The sequence below is a fragment of the Meleagris gallopavo genome, chromosome 15 (assembly GCF_000146605.3).
Source record: "Meleagris gallopavo isolate NT-WF06-2002-E0010 breed Aviagen turkey brand Nicholas breeding stock chromosome 15, Turkey_5.1, whole genome shotgun sequence".
In the NCBI taxonomy this organism is placed as follows: domain Eukaryota; kingdom Metazoa; phylum Chordata; class Aves; order Galliformes; family Phasianidae; genus Meleagris; species Meleagris gallopavo.
The window spans coordinates 12,544,841-12,565,726 of NC_015025.2; the positions used below are offsets into that span (position 1 = coordinate 12,544,841).

Sequence of the window (20,886 nt, forward strand, 5' to 3'; positions counted from 1 at the left end):
AAAAAGGCATAATAATATCTATTTTTCCTTGTAGTTTTCCTTTAGATGCATGATACCTGGAAGGTTTTGGGTCTTAGCAGGATAAATGAAACCAGTGCTAGTGAAGGAGAACCTCCCCTGAAGTCTGCTGTTTCTGCCTGTCTCACCTTTCTGCTCACCTTTCCTTACCTTCTCTCAGTAGCCACCAAGCTGAGGGGTTTGCTGCCAGCTGGTGGAGAGCAAAGGAGGCTTCTGCAATGAAAAACGTGAGTACTCTTATTTCAGAGCACTAAAATAAGAAGCAGGAGGCTCTGTCCGTGTACAATCAACTCATGGTGGGACTTGGTCTGCCCATCTCTCATTAGAGCTGCATCGAGCCAAGGAGATTGCCCCAAGGAGATGGGACAGATGCAGCTCCCCCACATTGGATGCAGTGTAGGACTTTGAGCTCTCAGCACTGTTTTGCTGCTTTGGATATCCAAGCTCATTTTGGATCAGATAATATAGATTATGTGATACTGTCTCCTGTCTCTCATGCATGCTGCTCTCTGTGCTGTCACTCTGGATACCCTCCTAAGCAGCAGCAAGGCATCTGGAAGGGAAAGCATTGGCCTGGGGGAGGATGAACTGCACAGGAAAACCAAACACCTCTTTCTTTGTAGGTACCAGGGTTTGCTCACATGTCCTCTTCCACTCTGGTCTACAAGAGCATGTGAGAGCTTGTCTCACCTAATATGTAACGACCCAAAGGGACTGTCCAGCTCACAGGACTGAATTTCAGTCTTTTTCAAAGATGCAGGAGAAAGCAGCTCTGTCACCAGCTCTGCTTTTGGCTGGCTGTTCTGTGGCTTTGCCGTACGAGTATACCCAAGAACGTGGGCTTCTTTGGGTAAAATTGTGCTGCAGTTTACAGGGACAGATCAACTAAATCTCAACAGTGGGAGTGTTGTATGAAACTGAATAGCAGCCTGCTATATTTTTTTACTGTATTACTTTCCAAGAGCACAAGGGAATAAAATGCCCCTCAGTGATTTTGTGATTCAAATACTTTTCAGCTATCTATCCCCTCGATTCTGCCACTGAATTTGTGCCAGACTGCAGCTAATGAGCGATCAGATAGGGATGTTTAAACTGAGGAAACAAAGAAACCCTGGTGATTTATGAAGGGGTACAGATTTTCACTGCATATGAATCTTGACAACGTATGTTATGTCTACATTCAGCAACAAATCTGTTATCTCCTGGCCTCAAAAACATGTCACAGATGCAAGTCATAGAAAAACAGCTGCTACAAAAGGAGATATGTAAGTAGTTACCAGCAAAAAAATCCACAAACCTAAACAAATGTGAACTACTATGATGTCTCACTGCTTACCACAACAGAGAGAGCAAATCTGTTTTAGAAGGCAAATGTTGCAGAGCGTCAGTCCCCAGGTCAGAAACATCCCAGCAAGACCTCCCACAGCCACAAGGAAATTAGGAGGGACAAAAGGTCTGTGCTGCATGGCCAGGTCTGAAATCCCACAGTGTGGCAATGGTTAAACCTCTTCCACGCTCACACTGTCCCCAGTCTAGCATCACTGCTGTAGGCTGATGACAACATCAAAGCGAGGTGTCCTAGATATGGTCTTAACTCCTCTATCCCAATCATTGCTGTACAGGACGAGCTAGGTGTCAATTAAAAACCCCATGGATTGTAACTTGGCCACTGGGAGCATTGAGGCAGGGGTTGTTAGGTCACAAGAACTTCCATGCAAATTTGTGGCTAGAAGGAAAACGGAGCCTCGAGCATGCAGAAATTGGGATTCTCTCAATTATGGGGTATCTCTTTGAAAAGTTTGATTTGACACAGTTGGATTTTGGCCACAAAGTCATGTCGATGGAGAACAAGTGCCAGAGAACGAGCTCTTTGACACTGTACCTGTAAGATAATAGTTCTTCAAAGTGGGACAAGAACTGGACTTCATATACATTCATTATGAAGTGCTACAGAACGGGCGATGCATTCTGAGTCTTGGTTCTTAAAATCTCCTGGTTGTGCACTGAGGAGCTTTCTGCTTGAGTCTTTGTGGGGACATGAAGTTTACTAGTGGGTGTAAAAGGAGATGCTGTATAGAATTTTCTCCTACCGAAGTATCCACCACATTGTAAGTCTGTAATTGCTCAGCCCTTTGCACTGTAAAAATAAGAGACCATGAAAATTTGGAGGAAAAGCTCCTGAGCTCCCCAAAGATGCAAAAATGGCAATAACACATTCAAAAGTTCATCCTCAGCAGCCAAACTCTGATCCAGCACAGATGTAGCCGAATACGATGGAGATTATCATTTTATATATTGTTTCCCTTGCTTTATCATTCTCTACATTTTTATGGGCTAGCCATGTCTTGCTTCGTGTATGCATGTAAATACATATGTAAATGAATAGTATTGTGCAAAGTCTTTTTATGATATCAATAATGGGATGTTTTCATCCCAGGGTTAGATGTACAGCATACTAAACTGCATGCTTTCAAATTTTGAGTATTATACTATTTCCTAATAATAAAAGTATGTAACCCCAGTTTATTGCTCTTCATTTAACAGAGGAAGTCAGTGTTTATTTTGCATGTCTGAAAAATACAAAATTAATTAAAGAAAGGACTGTTGGAATACGGACTCAAGAGCTTGTACATGAACTTCATCGCACACGTGGGCAAAGCCCCCCTGGAAGATCGATTACATTGCCCATTGAGAATGATGTCCAAATCTATTAACTTCAACAGAAACAGGATCTGGCCCAAACTCCAAATGCTCAGATGGCCTCTCCAGGCTTATGGGTTGGCAAGAAGCTTCCAGCATCTGCTGCAGGATCCTGTCTTGTTTTGCTTACAGAACTGCTCCTTCCACAACAGCACACATCTGAGGACCCCCTGCTGCAAATGGCAGCCAGCTGGACCCAGGAACCCAGTGTTGCATAGCTTAGATCCTTCAAATAATTTATCCATTCTTTTGGTATTTATTTTATTGTATCTGTGCCATATACAAGAGGGGAAAAGGTCAGATTTGAAAATGGCATTTTTTATTCCTTGAAACAGGAAGACGATGGAAATTTGCAAAGTGTTGCTAGGTATTTTCCACTTGCAAATACTGCTCGTTTAAAAACTCCCCAGTGTTGGTTATTAAAAATGTCACTGACATTTTAACAGGCCTTGTTCTCATAGTTCTGTCTAACATTTAACATGTCAAAAATAAAAGTATTTTCTTGGGACCATTGAAGGCAACGACACAATTTTGCAGTTGTGTAATTTTCAGTGCTGTTTAGGCACAGCCACTCTCAGATGAAAAATACATTAGGTAGACAAAAAGCCACACTGGACTAACCCATGAGGATGGCCTGTTCCACTCCCCTACCACAGAAGACTTACGTAATTTCATGGTAAAACCTTTCAAACTACGTGTCATACTTTGTTTTTCATTTTCATAGACAGTGATGTAACTCCAAAAGCAATGATTAATGAAATATCATTCATCCCACCCAACTCAAGAAATGTCAAACTGCTCCAAGCTTTGCTATTAGACTGAAAATATCTCCACAAGAGCTCCTGCAATGCCCTTTCTGTGAGAAACATGCCATCTGGTCCTATCTGCCCCAGGAGCTTTCACAGAGCACGGCAGGGATGCTCTAGGTACATCTGGAGCGTGATTCAAGCAGCTCCAGTTGGGTAAGTGGTTCCTTGCTCAATATCATTACATCTCTTAGTTTTTGAGGTCTTTAAAAAAAAAGAAAAAAGAAAAAGAAAAACAGATTAGTGTTGTCTTACGCAAAGTCAAAGCTGAAAAGAAAATATCAGAAGAGGTAATAAATGGATTTGGGAATGTCCCTTCTTGTGGAAGGGTGACCATCATGTCTCAGGCATCAGAGACTGTCTCATGACTACTCTGGGAGGGGTGCATGAACCCCAGCCCAGGAATTCTCATGGAAACCTCAGAAGTTCCCTGCTCAGCTTCATCATCTCTCATCCTAATAAAGTTAAAATATCATATAAAACAGGATATCATGCAGTACACGTCATTTTTAGAGCTAGAATTAGAATGGTTCTATTAGAAGGGACTTTCAAAGATCTTTGAGTTCAACCGCCCCACCACTGCAGGGCTAATCAAGAGTTACAGCCTGTTACTGGGGCATTGCCAACCACGTCCTGAGCACAGACAGTCACAGAGCATCAACCAGCTCTCAAGGAAGCCTATTCCAGTCATTGGCCAACCTCACAGTAAAGAATTTCTTCCTAAAATCTAGTCTAAATCTCCCCTCTTCCAGTTTAAAGCCATTTCCTCGTCCTGTCGCTGCATGCCCTTATGAAAAGTCCCCACCCAGCTTTTTTGCAAATGTAAAGCGAGGATGCTGTGTGAAATGCAGCCACCTCCAAGGCCAAGGAAATGAACGGTGGCTGTCTTAGGTAACCTTTGGTGGCTGTCACTCGATGTGCTGGAGAGCAGGCTGCCCTGCAGTCCTTCTCTTCTTCTCCTTTTAAGGGAGTAATAGGAGATGTCTTTCATCAGTATGCTAAGGGCAATACAAACAGAGTATCAGCATGTCAGGTTGATACAAACTGAGGGCCTGTGGAGGCACAAATCCCTCCAAGCAGTGATAACAATTCTGGACAACTGTTAGGGTGATTCTGTGGGACCAAAGTCAGTGCAGAAATGCCGACAGCACCCCATGGACACCGGGGTCTGTAGCATGCAGCCTGGGGGCACTGGGTCATGTCCAGGTGGGAAGTGGGGTGAGCAGACCCCTCACACACCGTGCTGACCTCTGCTGATGTCACAGCTTTTTGCAAGAAAGATAACTACCAAACTGCTCTGCTGAGGAGGCTGCTGGGCTCTCATCCCTCCTAGCAGAGTGAATATGACATGAATGCAGTGGGCAAAAATGCCTTGTGCAAACATCCAAGTTGCTGGGATGAATAATTTTTATCACCAAGAAGTAGCAATTATTTCTTCACCCACGGGATCTTTGTCTGCTCTCCCTCCAGGCAGCAGCGTGAACATCTATGTTCTGGTATTGCTCCCAAGTGCTTTACAGTGACATGACAGAAATGAGAAACACCTTGGATTTCATTAACCCTTATGTACTGAAGGCATGAAAAATAAACTGAATGTGAAGAGGAATATTTTCAACACCTTCATCTCTTTAGAAGCAGTTTCTCGTTCTCACTGAGCAGTGCTGTGTGGGCAGCCTGTGGTGCTGAGCTGAGGGCAGAAGTGCTCCTCATGGGGTCACATCACAAAATCCCAAACATCCACGGAAACTGTGAGTGGTGACCGAGGGCAGAGAAACACCAAATATCCAAAGTGACTCTTGAGGTCCATTGTCAATTAATCCTTACTACATCACATCACTGTGCTATAGGCACAACTAAGTTGCTTGCTCACCCTCCATCATCACGTCCTTAAACACATACAAGTCTAGAATCACTTTTTATTCCCTCAATAAATTTAATAAACTCTTTCCTTAACAGAGAATGATTTTTCTAATTGTTCTGCAGCCTGCATAATGAAAAATGCTGTAGTAAGGCAGAAAATGCTGCAGCAGCTCCTGCTCATAATTAAAAGCACATTGTGGCAGAGCCCTGCGGACTGGCTTTGGGGGTGGAGGCGAGGGGCTCCCTGGCTCTGCTCACAACTATGATTCAAATAAGTCATTTCCAGGGTAAACACATAAATCTGTCCTTCTTGATTGGAATCCAAACAATCAGAAGTATCCCTCCTTGCTTTATTCAAAACGTCTCTGCTGCTACTGAGGAAAGAAATGTAGCGGATAAAAACAAACACCCTTTGGTGGAAGCTGAGAAAGAAAACAGTCAGTGTAGACTTTCAGATGGCCACCGAGTAACTTTGCTCCGAGGCTCAAGTTCGGGCTGCTGCTGCTACGAAGAGCCCTGCCTCACTGTCATGCATGCACTGCTGTTGTTGCTTGGACTGTTAGGATTAGATGTTAGAATGGATACTCTGCAGAAAAGGCAAAACAGATGGGATAGAAGGAAAAAAAAAAAAAAGTCAACAATTCTTCCCCTGCAGCAAATATGGTTTAACTAATGTGCGAGTCTGGATTTGTACAGAAAGCAGAACTTACTATCGCATCCTGTTTCCATCAGTGTGCCCTGCTTTCCTGTTTAAGACAGCTCAGCCGAAAGATCAAGAAGAAAGTGTTTTTTATGAGGGTCAAAACTGCTGTGTAATCTGCAGTATCAGACTGAAGAAACAATTCTGGCTGGTTTTGCATTGGAAATGATGGCCGCTGACCTGTCCCAGCAGCAGCTCTCCCTGCTCCACAGTCTGGCTATGAGTATGGAGGCACTGAAGATGACACTGTGTCTGTTGCTCTTGGGGTCTGAAAAGGGGCCTCTCCTTGCCACAAACCTGCTGGCTGTATGAAAAGCTTTCCCAGTGCTCTTTATGCTACCTTGTTCAAAGAGTTTGTTCTCTTTGTTATCTTGAAGACCTTTTTCTGCAAAGGGAGTGATGATTGTAGAGATTTGCTGGAGTTATAAAAACAGACCGGACATTACAGAGGTGCTTTCCTCTGGACAGTGATTCAAGCTGAGCAGCTGAAAATGGTGACCCTTGAAATCACCTTTCTAGGATCCATTTCTAGAATCCATTTCTGCTGCAGAATCCAAAACTTTTCATCATTCTCTACTGAGGCAATACAAACTTTTGTTTGCTTTTGACTGTCTTCTCTGGAAACATCGAGAACAAAACATAACATTCAAGACAAGCGATGACCTCTCCAAATCGTGGCCATGCAACCAGGTAGCTCATCCTCTCCATATCATCAGCTGGATTCTCTCCTGAGGATCTACAGGCAATGCCCCCTGAAAGTAATTTTCAAGTATATTCACTCAAAACTGCCTATTTTTGTCATTATTTCATAGGACTTTGATAGTTCTGTACAAACCTTTCCAACTGGAAGAACCTCTCCATCAGTGCCAGCATGCCAACTGTAATGTAAACTGACTAGCTAGTTTGGACTTCATGTGTGTAGTTCTTTTGATATCTCTTGCTAAGCTCTGGAGTTTCTATTTGTTGTAGAAAACTATGAGATTAATTCCCAATCATGCAATATCTGACACTGCAGCTTCATTGGGTCATTTCCATTTTGAACACAACATCTTCCTGCATTAGCTCAACTGTATTTGTCACTGAGACGCACATGATCCCATCACTTGACTGTGTTTCTATGCACAAGGGGAGAGGCAGAATGAGTAGTTAGGAAGGAATTGCATTTTTTTTTTTTTAATCAGTCCTTTCACTGGAGAGAACATTTAGAGACATTACTGGCATAGTCATGCGTAGCGTTTTCCAGACTATGTTTCTGTAAAAGATTTCAAAAAGACTTCAAAATATAATATTTTGTGAGAAACGGATTAATTCAGCCTTGCTTTAGAGCTGTAGTAGCTTACGGTAGAGTAAATCTTACCACATTACATACAGACAGATCTTCATTGTCTGAGCTCATGCGGCTCATGCAGAATGTGTCAGGGAAATAGTCACTGGTGGAGACCAGAAAAAGGGATCTGTTCTCCTACACAGAGAAGGGATCTCAGACAGGATCCACCCAGGGAAGACCTGGAGGCATGCAGGGGCACTGCAGGAAGACATGGGTGGGTGGTGGTTTCAGTTGGAACGGGATGGGGTGATACGGGGTGGGATGGGATAGAAGCTGCCTCTGCCTTCTGCCAGGCAGACAGGCATGTGGGGCTGCTGTTTTATCATGCAAACATCTTTCACACCGGGTCACTCCTGGGCAGGTTGGTGATTCAGTGGAGTTTATTTCCCAGTTCCCCAAGGACACTCTTCTATCCTTAAGCACTATTCTCCCATAGTCTGAAAACATGCCTGCTGAGGGCTCAAGTGCAGCTGAACTGCTTCTGGAGGTTCAGGGCTTACATTCCCAGGTTGTCTGGGCACAAGGAATTGCAATACTGAGCAAAATGGTACGTGGGTATTTTTAATGATCCGGATTTAAATTCACATTAAGAAAAAGTAGCAGTGGAACATGAGACTGAAGTAGGATCTGCTAAAGCTTATGTTCACATTCAATCCCTCAACCACCTTCTCCTGGTCTAAGTGGAGCTTTAGAAAGGAAAATGCTACAAGCTCAGTTTGTGGGTTCACCTCAGTGATGCCTTGGTGTGTTTCGTGTCCCTTAAGAGCAATGCTCTGCGTTCGTAGCACTTTGTGAAGGTCAGCAAATCAGCTGCTCAGAGCCCGTTCTTACAGCTTACAGATCGCACACTGCAGCATCTTGGCTAGTAACTTCTGTGGGATTGTGCTTCAAAGGAAAGTCGGGGGGGGGAGGCGTTACAAAATTGGGCTCCTACTTACATCCATGGATACTTATTGTCTATTGTTGAAAATTGCTGTTACATTTCCTTCAAGAGTGGCTGCTGAAACACTGCATCCAGCTGCTAACAGCTGGGGTGCTGGGGAATTTAATGCGTGTGCTGAGCCATTTTCCCGGAAACCTTTGAGATATCTAAATACAGTCTTAGGAGGGCAATAATTTTCACTCAGGATACCTTCTTTTTGTCAGCTTCCTCTGCCAGTGGTGTTCCTCTGATGTCTCATTTTGTGGAAGGAAGTAGAAAGGCTTGTTGCAAACAAGAGAGGATGCTGCTTTACCACAAAAGATCTGGCAAAGTGCTCTGTGGGTTTCAATTCATCATGAGTAGTGCATGATCAAAAGAGCAGCTTAGTTCTTTTCCTGTATCAAAACAAGGGAAGCTCAGAGGAACATAACTGTTCCCATGCACACAAGGCAAGAGCTGGATGAACGCAGCAAAACCTTATCAAACAGAAGAGATGAGCTCCCTTGCTTGCACATGGCTGTTCATTGCCTGAGCCCTGGAGTGGCTGAGCACTGATTCACAGAGATGTTTGCGTGTACCTCAAAGCAGTACACACCATGCATCTTCAGAAGATTCACAATAGGGAAAAAGAATACTCTAATTCACCATTTCTGCACTCTAACACTTCAGTATTTATTCCAAAGGAGCTGCACAGAATGCTTCAGCCCCAGATATTGTACAGCAAATGGTGGAAATGGACATTTTCAACAACTCATAGGCTGAATTTTACCTTAGGATATTACTAGGCTAACAATTATTACTCTAACAATTATGCCCACATAAGACACAATCAGCTGGCAAGGAATACATTGACAGAAGAGGAAAAAATATAATTAATATTGCTGGATTGTTTGTTTTTTTATCTTTTTGTCCTAACAGTACCAGCAGAGCTTGGTTATCTCAGGATGGCTAATTTGTTTTTGAAAGAATCTCCATCTGTGGAACATGTTTTGCTAAATCTAAGCCAAATTTGGTACAAAGGAATTGTATTTTTGCATGCCAGAAAGCGATGTATTTCCTGTTAATTTTGCAGACATGGCTTCTAATTTTCTGCCCAGTTAATTGAGCTCAGCTCAGTTAAAAGACAGTCATTACCAAAACCTCCTCTAAGCTGTCACTAAAGGGAGAAACAAGAACTATTTATTAAAAGTGATTACATTTTAATAAAAGAGGAAAGAGAAGTGCATGTGGGTTTCTTAGGAAAGAAATTTTTAGTTCTTTCTTTTGCCAAGAGAAGGGAAGGTTTTACAACTTTGTACCATTCCATAATGCACAGCGCAGGACAGTCCAAAAAAAATGAAGAAGGGGGTATTGGACTTTTTGCCTTTAATTCTGTTGGCTGCAATAAAAGTGCTCAGTGTCCTCTTGGGTACGATTTCTCCAGTGCTGAGCAATGCAACATTGGAGTAAGTATGGCAAGGTGTGAAGAGTTGGAATCTTCAGGTGCTAAATTCTGAAAGGGCAAGGGCTGCCTTTCTGATTCACCTGGGAGACCTCTTGCATGGCAAAGCAATGTGTTTCCTTGCCTTCTGTGTTCAGCTGTAGGCTGAGGGGAGCTTGTGCCTGGGACAGCAATACTGCAGGATGCCACAGAGGTACTTCCATGCTTAGCATCACAAAGCAGCTGTTGCTTTTGTTGAGGCTTTTGGCAAATCCTTCACCCCACGAGCAGGAATGAGTACTGTTTACCTCCTCTGCAGACTCTTTGCCTCGTTAAAACTAAATGAAGATGTTGAGTTGTAAGTGCTATGAATAATCCCTCCTACATATATTGCTGCACGTTAAACACCACGTACACAGATCTGAGCTCACAGTCCCAAACTGCAAATTGTGCATATTGCCTTCAGCATCACAATTCTGTGCTCTGAAACCTCCAGCAATTTCTGCTTTCTTAGAAATTTTCCTGGCAGGTAAATGGAAGGAAAATGGGCAGATGTGTGAACAGACACATATGTTCATGAACCATCAGAGAGGAGCGTCTCCCTGCAGTCAGGCTTGGGTAAAGGAAGGTTCTGCCTCTCCAGTGCTGATATGAAGTAGTAAAACCCAAGAAAACACCTGTGTGAACAGGAAAGGAAGAACTAGGCTCCAGCTTTGCTCTTGGCTGTTTTTCCTCAGGGGATGACAAGCAGGGTAGCTGTGGGACCAGGTGCTCCCTGCAGCAGTGCGCAGTACATCCTGCTTGTGCTGAGCGCTTCCATGAGAGATGCTCAGTTTTGAGCTGCCTACAGGAAAGCACAGCTTCAAGCAGAGCCTGATGGATACAACAGTCAGAAACGTCGCTTCTGAAAGCTCGGCTCTCTTCCTAACTTCTTAAGCCATCTGTACAGAAAATGGAATTGAGGTTCACAAAGCAGCTGGGTGTTGTTGCTTTTTTCCTTGAGAAGCTTACATTCTGCATCTGTAAATTAACACAGCTGCTCTCAGTCGGTGTGGATGAGGCAAATTGCTCTGCTGTGTGGCTGAGCTCTTACTAGTGGGTGAACTTTAGCTATATTTAAGAGCTGCAGCATTTATGCTCTCTGAGATGTACCTAGATGATTTTGTCTGCAGAGGTGGAGTTATCTTTGTGCCTATATTTCTATAACCTTAGGGGATTAAGTGGAAACTCAGTGTGGTTTGCTGTCAGCAACCAAATAGGGATGTAGCAGGCTTAAGGCAAGGAGTAAGCAGTGTTTTGTGCTGTTAACAGAGGAGTGAGAGGGAGAATAGGATTGTCTTGGATCTTGTTAGTCTGTAAAATAAATGAAGTGGTATTTATTGCTGTTTATGGAAACTCCTCAGAGCTCTGCCATTAGGAGAAAAGGCGTTCTCTGTTCTGAGTTGTGTTTTTTTCCAGCCTACCTGGAGAAAATGTTTTGAGGTAGGCTGTAATAACTGAAGTGTAACCTGCTCAGCATTTCTTACTGGAACCATCTGACCAGCTCTGTGTTAGGTGAGTGTTTCAAACTTCTAAGCATTTACCTCAAGTCCTCCCTTCCCCTGTGCCTTATAAAAAGAAAAGCTGGTAGAAAGAAATTGAGGAAACTTAAGAGGAGAGAGCAGGAGGTCTTCTGCAGTGGCTCCATTATAGTGCGCTGAAACTTCTATGTTAACTTCACTGATTTTTTTTTTTTTCTAACTTTGTATTTATTTTATAAGTGCATCTAGGAAGTTGCACTTAAGGATAGAATTCTCTAAGATGCAAGAATTAATTTAGGCAATGCATCATGTGCCTCAGGAGTGGCATAGTCCTGGAGTTTTCCAGGACTATGGGCTGTCAGGTGGACAATGAAGGTGAGCTGAATGTGAGGAGCAAGTCCTTCAGCTGTGTATGCCCAAAGGGACAAAAGTTCACTTGAACAGCCAAGGTAAATGAAGAGGGGCTCAGGCTGGTGCCATTGGTGCTGGGTCTCAGCAATGATGCCCTTCCCTTGAAACAGCAACCTGGAGCTGCTGTGTGCAGGTATGGCAGGGAGGATCCCTGCTCCTCTTTAAAGCCCCTGTGAATCCTATGCTATTTTTCAAAAAGGGAAATGATGTAGTGTTTGTGCTTTGTGTTCTTTGCCTTGAATGTGTGTAATGGGAAGCGATAGCTTCTGCTGTTGTAGAGGCTGCTGCATGGCATCCATGTCACTTTCAAGTGGGGAAACCAATGGTGGACGAAAGTATTTGTTCAGCTGTCTGTGCTGTTAATGCAGTGATTTGGTTGAGAGAAGCCATGAGCTCATGGAGTATCTTTCTGCTTATATGTGCCATCTTCCTGAGAGCCACTGGGCTGCCCAGGTGCGAGGGGAGACCCTGAGCTGTTCAGCATCAGTGATGAGCAGCATCCCAACTCCTGCCTCCTAGGCCAGACAATTAAAGCCCTGGTAGTATGTTTTGCCATATGTTGTAAGATTTTGAAAAACAAAAACTACCGTGAAGATGGGCCATGTATGTTACCTGTCTGCCCAGTGCAGTCAGGGCAATGTTGCAAAGCTTTTGCAGAAGTGAATGTTGCTATGAAACCTAGCATTGAAACTAATGGTACTTCAATAAACTTGCGAATGTAGGGGTGTAGAAACACAAGCAACTGTATAATATTTTGTTGCCCTTCATACAGCTGTGCTCAGTTGTTGACAACATGGCTTGGGAGCAAGCAGATGGTTTTGCTGTCCAGAAGTCTGGAATTCATTAGTGGAAATTTTCAGACTTTTTTTAATTCCTTGGCTTTGCTACAAGTCAAAGCAAACAGAGTTGAAAATTCATAGCAAGCAGCATGAAAGAGTTTCTTTGCTCTCTTTCACCAAAAAAGTGACTGGACAGAAAATCAAACACTTGAATTTCTTTTTCCTGGTTTGCTTTATCTATAGGGGGGAACTTTACAGAGGAGAAGAACTCTGAAGAGCTTCTCTGGATTTCAGGTTTATTTGGAGAACACCAAGAAGATACTTGCTAGTAAAGACTCTGTTTGTGCTCATGTCTTAAAGGAAAGGGAGGGAGATGGGAGATGTTAATTTACTCTCTAAAAAGTTTGAACTGTGTAGTTTCTCCAACAAGGATCTGTTCTCCTACTGAAAACACAAAATCCTGTATAGAAATAAACTGTATGGTGATTGTTGCTCTGTAATACCCTGACTTGGGATGGGAACAAGGCTCACTGGATGTATTGCTCAGGGTTACCCTATGTGGGGGGCAGCAGCATCTCCCCATCTCCTGGCAGCTCATTTCTAACCCTTTGCAGCCATTTCCCTTGAGGTCTGTGCCCTGAGAATGCTCCAGGAGCCACCTTTCCTCCCACCGTGTTCTTTCCCAGCAGCCTTCAAATGAGAAATGTTCCCGTTCCCTATGGCACCCTCCTATCCTATTACACTCCCCCAGTGTTACATTGCAGGGGGAGCTGGGTTCTCATCCAAGGCCAACAGCTTTTCTGACAAATAACAACTTGGAGGGCCTCTTTTTCCATACGCAAGGGGAAGGTGGAGAAGAGAGAGAGAGAATGTGCACGTGAAACCTCATCTACTAAAGTATTTTGGCACACGTGAAGTTCCAATGTGAACTTCTGAAAGCTGCATGAGTTGTGAATGCTGAGGTGCTTCAGAGGCATCCACAGTCTGGACAATGTTCTGAGACTTATGTCAGCACAGGCTAACAAAGCTATGCTGCCTGAGGCTTTCAAAGAGTTGGGTAAACTTCTTTGGAACTGGGAGACTCAGTTGATTGAAGGAAAAATCGCTGTTTCCTCCTTCTCTGTCTGCCTGGATTTCCTGGCTGAGTTATGTTTTCTCCTCCTATGCAGACATGGAGGGAGCAGATCCCATGTGTCATAGCATCCTTGAAGCAGAAGTCATGTCATAAAGGAGCTGCTTCTGATGACTCTCCCCAGTTGGACTGAGGTTAACACCTTGGCTGCCTGCATCTCTAGTCCATAGTGTAGAGAAGGTGCTGTGCTTCTTCACTAAACATCTGTGCTCCTTGCGCCTCAACAGCCAGTAAACAATGTGACTCAGAAAATGAAATCAGATTTTTTTTTTCTCTTGAAACTGGAATGTGTAATTATTGGAGATGACAATCTTCCATTTCTTGGAAGAGGGCAAAGAATCTTAGCTGGGATTTCCTTAATATGACTCAGTTTAATACTCAATTCATGGAAATCAGTGAGAAGTAAAGTAGCTGTCTGGTCCTTCGTGCCAGGGTGTCAGTGCTGGCGCCCATGTGAGTAGCCAACCTTCCCCATAACGCATTGCTGTCACTTCCCAGAACTGAAATTCTCAGTCCAAATCCAGCAGCATGTGACAGACTGACTTCTTTTAGCTCTGCATGCTGTCAATTAATTCAGAAGACTTGCTATAAGATATAATTATTCCATACTGGAGAATTCCTCGTGACTCTATGGCGTTCTAGTATATCCAAGTTAAAACTGCATTCGTTGAAGTTGCTCAGAGGTAACCCACCTGCCGCGAAAAACTGGGATTTGTAAGTGTACACATCCTGGTTAAATGATGGCCTCTTCATTCCTTAAATTCAACACCTATCTGACTGGGTAAATTTGATTTAATAAGCCTTACTATAATGCCATGGCAGAGAACAAGCTCTGAATCTGAAGTGATGGTACTGCATTCAGGTTTTCCTTTAGGCTGTGGCAACACCGTGTGTAAAGCTGTACAACCAGCATACAATATAACTACCGTTATGGCTTGAAGATTTTAGCATGACTTCCCCTGCAAATGTGGGCAGGACTTCCATGGCTTGTGAAGCCAGGAGGGACCTGTGGCCTTCCCCACTCCCTGCTGCAGCCTTGCTCATGAGTATCTGTGAGGGGTGGAGGAGAGCCTGGTGCATGCAGCTGTGCAAATATGGGCTGTGGCTGCTTCTGTTTTGTGTGTCAACCATTTTTGGTCGATTGAATTGAGAACTGTTTGTGTTTGCTGAAAAAATTGTAGAGCTCAAAAAAAAAGAAAAAAAAAAAGGGGGGGGGGGTTGGATTTGACCTGAAATAAAATGTAATGACTGGGGAGAATATTTAAGAGCAAAACCATTTCCTTTTAAGATATAACTAATGTATAGAAAACATAAATATCTGCCTCTCTGAGGAGTTCTTGTATATGGTTTCTCTTGAATTCCCCAGTGTAAAACGCAAATGTGCCCGAATCTGATTTTAACAAGGGGTAGGTTATGGCAGATCTGAAAACTCTACAATTCTAAAAGTAGAGTCATAGAGGGGGCATCATTAGCTGTTTGGAGGGGGGGGAGGGAAGCAAAGAAGCTGTAGCTGTGATTTATTTGTATTCAAAATGAAAAAACATAGAAACAGAAGCTCATGTGACTGCAATACTATGGGACTGGGATTGATGGTCTCTGTCCAGATCACAAATATCACATTAAATGCTTGAGACAAATCTTGGTATGCATTTGCTCTGATCTCTCCCACCAGCTGCACAGTATGAGCTCAGCAGAGGTTGGTGCTCAGGGTGGAGAGGGTGAAAAGATGTGGATTGTTGTCAGAGAGTGCCTCTGGTTTGCAGGTAAGGAAATACTGTGGATCTTAGTGTGGCCCTGGTGGGAAGGTGGTAGGGTGGAAGGTCAATGAAAACTACAGCTGATCTGAGTGTAAGATTGGTGCTTGGGTGAAGGCATCAACCTTTGTGTGCCCAAGCTCTTGTTTTCGGAGTTTTTCATTTAATCCCTCACTTCTAAAGAGCATTTTCTTATGCTGGAATCCAGTGGGAGACAGAAGGATTTCTAGCCTTTGTCCCATCTTTGACTGAAATCAGTATCAGAAGTTTCAGGATGGTGCAAGAAATCCTTAACAGAAGATCTGTGAAATACCCCATGTGTGAGATGAGTTTCCTTCCAATCTCATCAGCTGTTGGGCAATAGTGTCCCATACCCACCATCTTAAATGTTAATGTCTTAAAGCTGGGAAACCTCAGGTCATCTGTGGGTGTTCAGCAGTGTTTGTGCATGAGGTTCTTCACTTCCAGTCTCTTTTTAAACAAATTGTAACACAATAGCTGCAGTGCTAAATACAGCAGTCCCTCACCTTTATTTTAACCACAAACAGCATTAAAAAGAGAAGGAAAATCTTAAGTTCTCAATAGGTTGCCTTCTGATACTTATCTTGAAATAATAAGAGCAGTGGATTTGAAAGTGTGAGGTAAAGCCAGATGCATCTTATTACATGGGCTGTTTGTAGACAGTTGGATTGTTTTATCTTCATCTGGAACTGCAGATACGAGCAGCTCTGCAGAAGCACTTTGTCCTCCAAGCACCTTGCTCCCCTGCTCTTCCTCCCAGCTGCTCCTGCAGCAGTTTTTTACAGGACAGGGGTGGTAGAAGCCATGTAGAGGGGCGTGAGGGTGGGGGAAGTCAGGTTTTTATTCAGCCCTCCCCATCCCTTTCTTGCTGAGTGGATAGCGTGGTATGTGTGCCGGAGAACAGCAGGTTTTGATTTGCAAAATCAGAAGCTTCTTGCCAGAGAGCTGTCTAAAGGGCAAACCAGAGGGCAGCCAGCAGCAAAACTATTTTCTAGCTTCAAAGGTGTTCCTTTCAAAGGCCAGTTTAAACCCTTGAAGTATTAAAGCTGAGAAAACAAATCAGGAGAAGAATGGAATGAAATTATTCTTACCAAAATAGCAAGCCAGATTCGTGTGCTTGGAAGCAGGAATTAACCAGAACAGCGCAGGAATTGCACTTCACTCTGCTGTGTAGTGTGGGTGCAGGTTGGAAGCATTGAATTCCTGCTGTTGAGAGCAGCCTGCTCTGCTCCCTCCAACCTCACATGGTCTGTGAGATCCTGGACTTAGGAAAAATACTGAGGGGGTAGGCCTGAGAGCCAGAGGTAGAGGGGTAGGGGAGGTATAGAGATACCTACGTCCCTCTGTCAGCATTTCTCAGCATGTTGTGTGGTCCTTAGGTCAAGAGTGAGAAAACTAATCCTGCACCAAAAGCAAGCTTGCTTGAAAAAGCTACAGAATGCTTTGGAGCACCGCTTTTTCTCCCTGCCATCTCCCATTAAGTTCTTTGCAGCTCCTGCTATGAGGAATTTACATCAAAAACTCAGGAAACTCCTTAATGCTGTTTAAAACCCAGTGCTTTAAATGGGTGATTATTAAAACACCTTTGTGTTTTTTCAAGTATTGCGAATCTAGCTAATTAGCCTGTTTGGCTTTATGTTACATATATAGCTCATCCTGGTATTTCTGCTGAAAAGCTGTCATTGAATTATACTGAATGCTTAATTCTCTGTCATAGGTATGATGTTGATTCACACATGTGTAACTCCTCCTAACATGAATTTCCAGTGTTTCCAAGCCAGCTGTTGGACTCGTTCTCAAACAGCTTGAAAGCCGTTAATCACTGCTGTGTACTCTTAAACCAAAGACACGGACTTCGACTTCCTTCTCCTAGACAAGTCCTACATGAATTACTCATTGACACCTCCACTGAGAGAACCATCAGTGCAACAAACATCCTTTCCTCCCTTTCAACTTCTCAGCAGAAGAAAGGTGTTGCTTTCACTTCAAAGCCCCTTGCTGATCACCTTCAGGACTGGCTGTGGAGCTGGGCTGGATGCAGAGGAGCCGGCTGTGTCCTGCACGCAGGCACTATGCCATGCACCACTCAGCTTCTTTGAGCACCAGCAAGGTCAGCCCCTTATATTTAAATTTTTTTTCTCTATTTGTGAACCTCAGTCAATTTAAAAGGAATGACTCTGGGTTGACAGCAGTCATTCTCTTACTAGATTAAGAAGAAATAAGGAAAAATCAAATCAAGCTGGTAGCCCAAATATTCCTGAAGATCTTGGTAGGGAGCAATTCCATCCTATGTTATTAAAACCGAAGTGATGGCAATGACAGCGCTCAGCTTTTCTCAACACTGCAAATATCTTTCTTGGGAGTATATAAAGATTGCAGAGTATATAAGGGTTGCAGAAGGTGCAGGAGTCTATCTGAGGAAGGTGGTGGTGATCTACAGGGTACAAAGGCAACTTTTGGTCTCAATTTCTACATTTTGAAGTAAGATTTGAAGGAATTCTCATTATTGTTCCTTTTCTACAATTTCTTTTTTTCAGTGAGTTATTATTAACACAAGAACTGCTGCTGTTTATTTCAGTATAATCTAGCTGCAGGTTATTAGTTCTCAGAATCTGCAGGCACCATTCATTCAGTAGCCTAAAAAAGGTGATGAACAAGGAGTTTTATAACCCAGCTCTAATGATGGAAACTGGAAAGAATTTCCATTTGCTCACCCACCACCTTCAGCATCACACCCAGATTCACTCACTTGTGCTGCCTCACAGGACAGTGCTCAAGCTGAGCGCTGTCACCAGTGAAAGGGCCATAAAGCTGTCTGGTCTACTGCCTATCTGCTCCTCCTCATTTTTTCCTAATGTTTATCACATTTCTTCTATATTGCATTTCACATTCATTATTACTTCATCTGTCACTATGTACTATTGACAATGTCTTGGTTTTTTTACTCTCTGGGGTAACTCTGTATTTACTGAAACTCCTCAGTGGGAAGCTCAGTCCTTTGGTGTCTAGTGCAGAAAAGAACAAGCTGCATGGATGTGTATCTGTATCTCTTGGTTATGCAAATGCAGCTTGAAATGTTTGTCCTTGAACTGCTGCTGAAAGCTTTTCAAGACAGATAATGAGCACTGTAAGAACTAGTACTAGCATTAGGCTCAGAAAAAAACATAAGAAGAAATCTTGCTTTTCAACCACGTGCTGAATGATTTTCATTGCTCCTCACTTTTGCCTAACTGTGCCCCAGGCAGCTCCCTTGTTACTTGATTCTAAAGCAGGGACATAATATTCTCCTTGCTGTACTTTATTATTTCCTTCTTTTATTTTTGCTCGCTTGTGCAAGGACAGAAAAAAGAAAGTAGCAGCTGGGCAAAAATTTCTGATCTTTAGAGCGTCGGTTCATATTTGCATTCAGACTTTCATGTGAAATTGCATCACTTGACCTTACTTGCTTCTCAGCTGCCTGCCTCTTAGAGCATAAAAATCCAACTTTTGAATTATAGACTGTAAAAAGTACTAATTCTTTAAGCAGTCTCCTGAGAAGAGCACTTCACCAGAGTACAGCAGAATGGAGATATCCTGTTCATGTTGTTTATGGTTGAGGATACTTTCACATGTTTTGGCTTGTAGACTTAAACAGGTTTTAGTGAGAGATGGGATCATTTTGATAATCTCATTTGAGTGCTGCAAAATGTGTTCCTTGAAGCCACAGGCCCACCAAAATACAACATGTGTATTCTTTAATACACTTCCAAAAAATCTTGGAAAAGCCAAATGGCATTAGACAGATAAGTCTGGGAAGTGTTGACTGGTAAGTAATCAAAGCGGCACATTAACCGCTAATCAGTGCAATTCAGACTTTCAGTTGAGTCTTTTTTGTTTAGCATTTTTCATGGGAATATCACATGGGAAGATGAAATTTCTTGCATGAGTGAAACTTTGGGCTCTGATTTGTGATCTTTGCTAATTAGTGCTGCAGTGATGTCTTTAAAAAAAAATCCCACAGTGCTGCTTTCCCACTGCCTGTGCCACGTGTTAGCTACCACTCCAGAACCAGCAGCAGTGAGGTCTGAGTCTTCCCAGGTGCTGACACACCAACCCGTGAACAGCAACAAATTGAGATCAATGGTAGTTTAAAATAATACACTGGAGGCTGAGGAGCAGATGGGCTGGCTATGAAGGAGGTAACCTTGAGCACTGGGAGGGAGAACAGCTGAAAGTGGTGAAACTTTGAGCTATTGTACATCTGTATTTGTGTATATTTCTTAGCCCCTGTGCTGGTTTTCTTAGAAAAGATCATGAGTTTGGTATGATTGTGTAAAAAAACAAACAAACAAAAAACACAACACCATCAAGAGCTAACAAGTTACTAAAACCCATGCTGTACAGACAGCAAAAAAGACCTATTATATTATTTCATGTAAATAACAGTGTCCTTTAATACACATGGCTGAGATGAGTAACTTCCCCTTCCATCTGGGCTAGGCCTGGGGAAACACAAGACCAGAGATTGCTTCAGAAGGGAGGAGCAAGGTGATCTCAAAACAAGACAAACTGGAATGGTGTCAAAACGACCCGTCTGATGGCACAGCAGGGGCTGCAGTGATGGCAAATCAGCATCTGGTTGGCCCCATTCTGAGGGATGGAGGGAAGAAAACAAAAGGGGTTGGTATCAAGGATGGTGCGTGCAGCTGTTCTGCGCAGGTAGTAAAAGTACTCGTAGATGTGTTCCTTCTCACAAGCTAGTTTAAAGCACAATTTCTGATAGTATACTGTTCTTTTGTTTTATGACTTCAAAATATTTTAAATCTTGTCTTAAAATTGAAGCGTAATTTCCTCTAGAAACTCCTGTTCTATGTTAAGGAAGAACCAGGGCTTTTAGTGAGTAGAAGTGCTGATGTTCTGATCTTTATTCTTCGTTTAACCTTACCATCAATAGCAAAAGTGACAAAGTTTGGCACAATCACTCCCCTATGTTAAGGATTTTCTACAAGAGGAGATGTTACGTAAACTAAGCCCTTGCTTTTAAGTTTAAATACAGTGTGCTTCAATCACGTGTGTTCAAACAGCTGCTTGAGCTACATTTGCCAGCAGCACGCTGCAAGGCCCTCGTGCTCTGCTGCTGTTCATTTGCTCAGAAGAGGCTTCTTGAGATAAAACACCACAAATTTGGTCAGAAAAGGCAAAGCTGTGCAGATCACATCTGCACGGCTGGGCATCTTCATGCCCTGTCTGTGTCCAGCCCACAGGAGCATGCAGCACAGGACTGAAGCATTGGGAGGCTCCGCGGTGCTTTTCTCACAAAGGGAGCAATGGCAGAAGGACCACGCAACCCAGCTGGGAGCTCAGGCAGCTGCTGCTGGGAATCCTCGGCCGCAGGCAGAGGCTGATGGCCATCACCTTTGGCCCTTGTGGCGGTGATGAAGCGAGCTGCGGAGTGCTTTTAAGTGCTTGTGAGCGGGCAGGGCGCAGAGCGCGGACAGCTTCCCCTGGCCAGCCGGGCGAGGGGCTGCCCAGCCCGC

At 43.4% G+C, this 20,886-nt stretch overlaps 1 long non-coding RNA gene across 1 annotated transcript; it reads left to right on the forward strand.

Annotated features, from left to right (window-relative positions):
* Positions 1-10,790: 10,790 nt before the first annotated feature.
* Positions 10,791-20,848, forward strand: LOC109370119. Its single transcript, XR_002119945.2, has 3 exons — positions 10,791-11,307; positions 15,268-15,358; positions 17,088-20,848. It is a non-coding gene; the product is annotated as an uncharacterized LOC109370119 (long non-coding RNA).
* Positions 20,849-20,886: the final 38 nt, after the last annotated feature.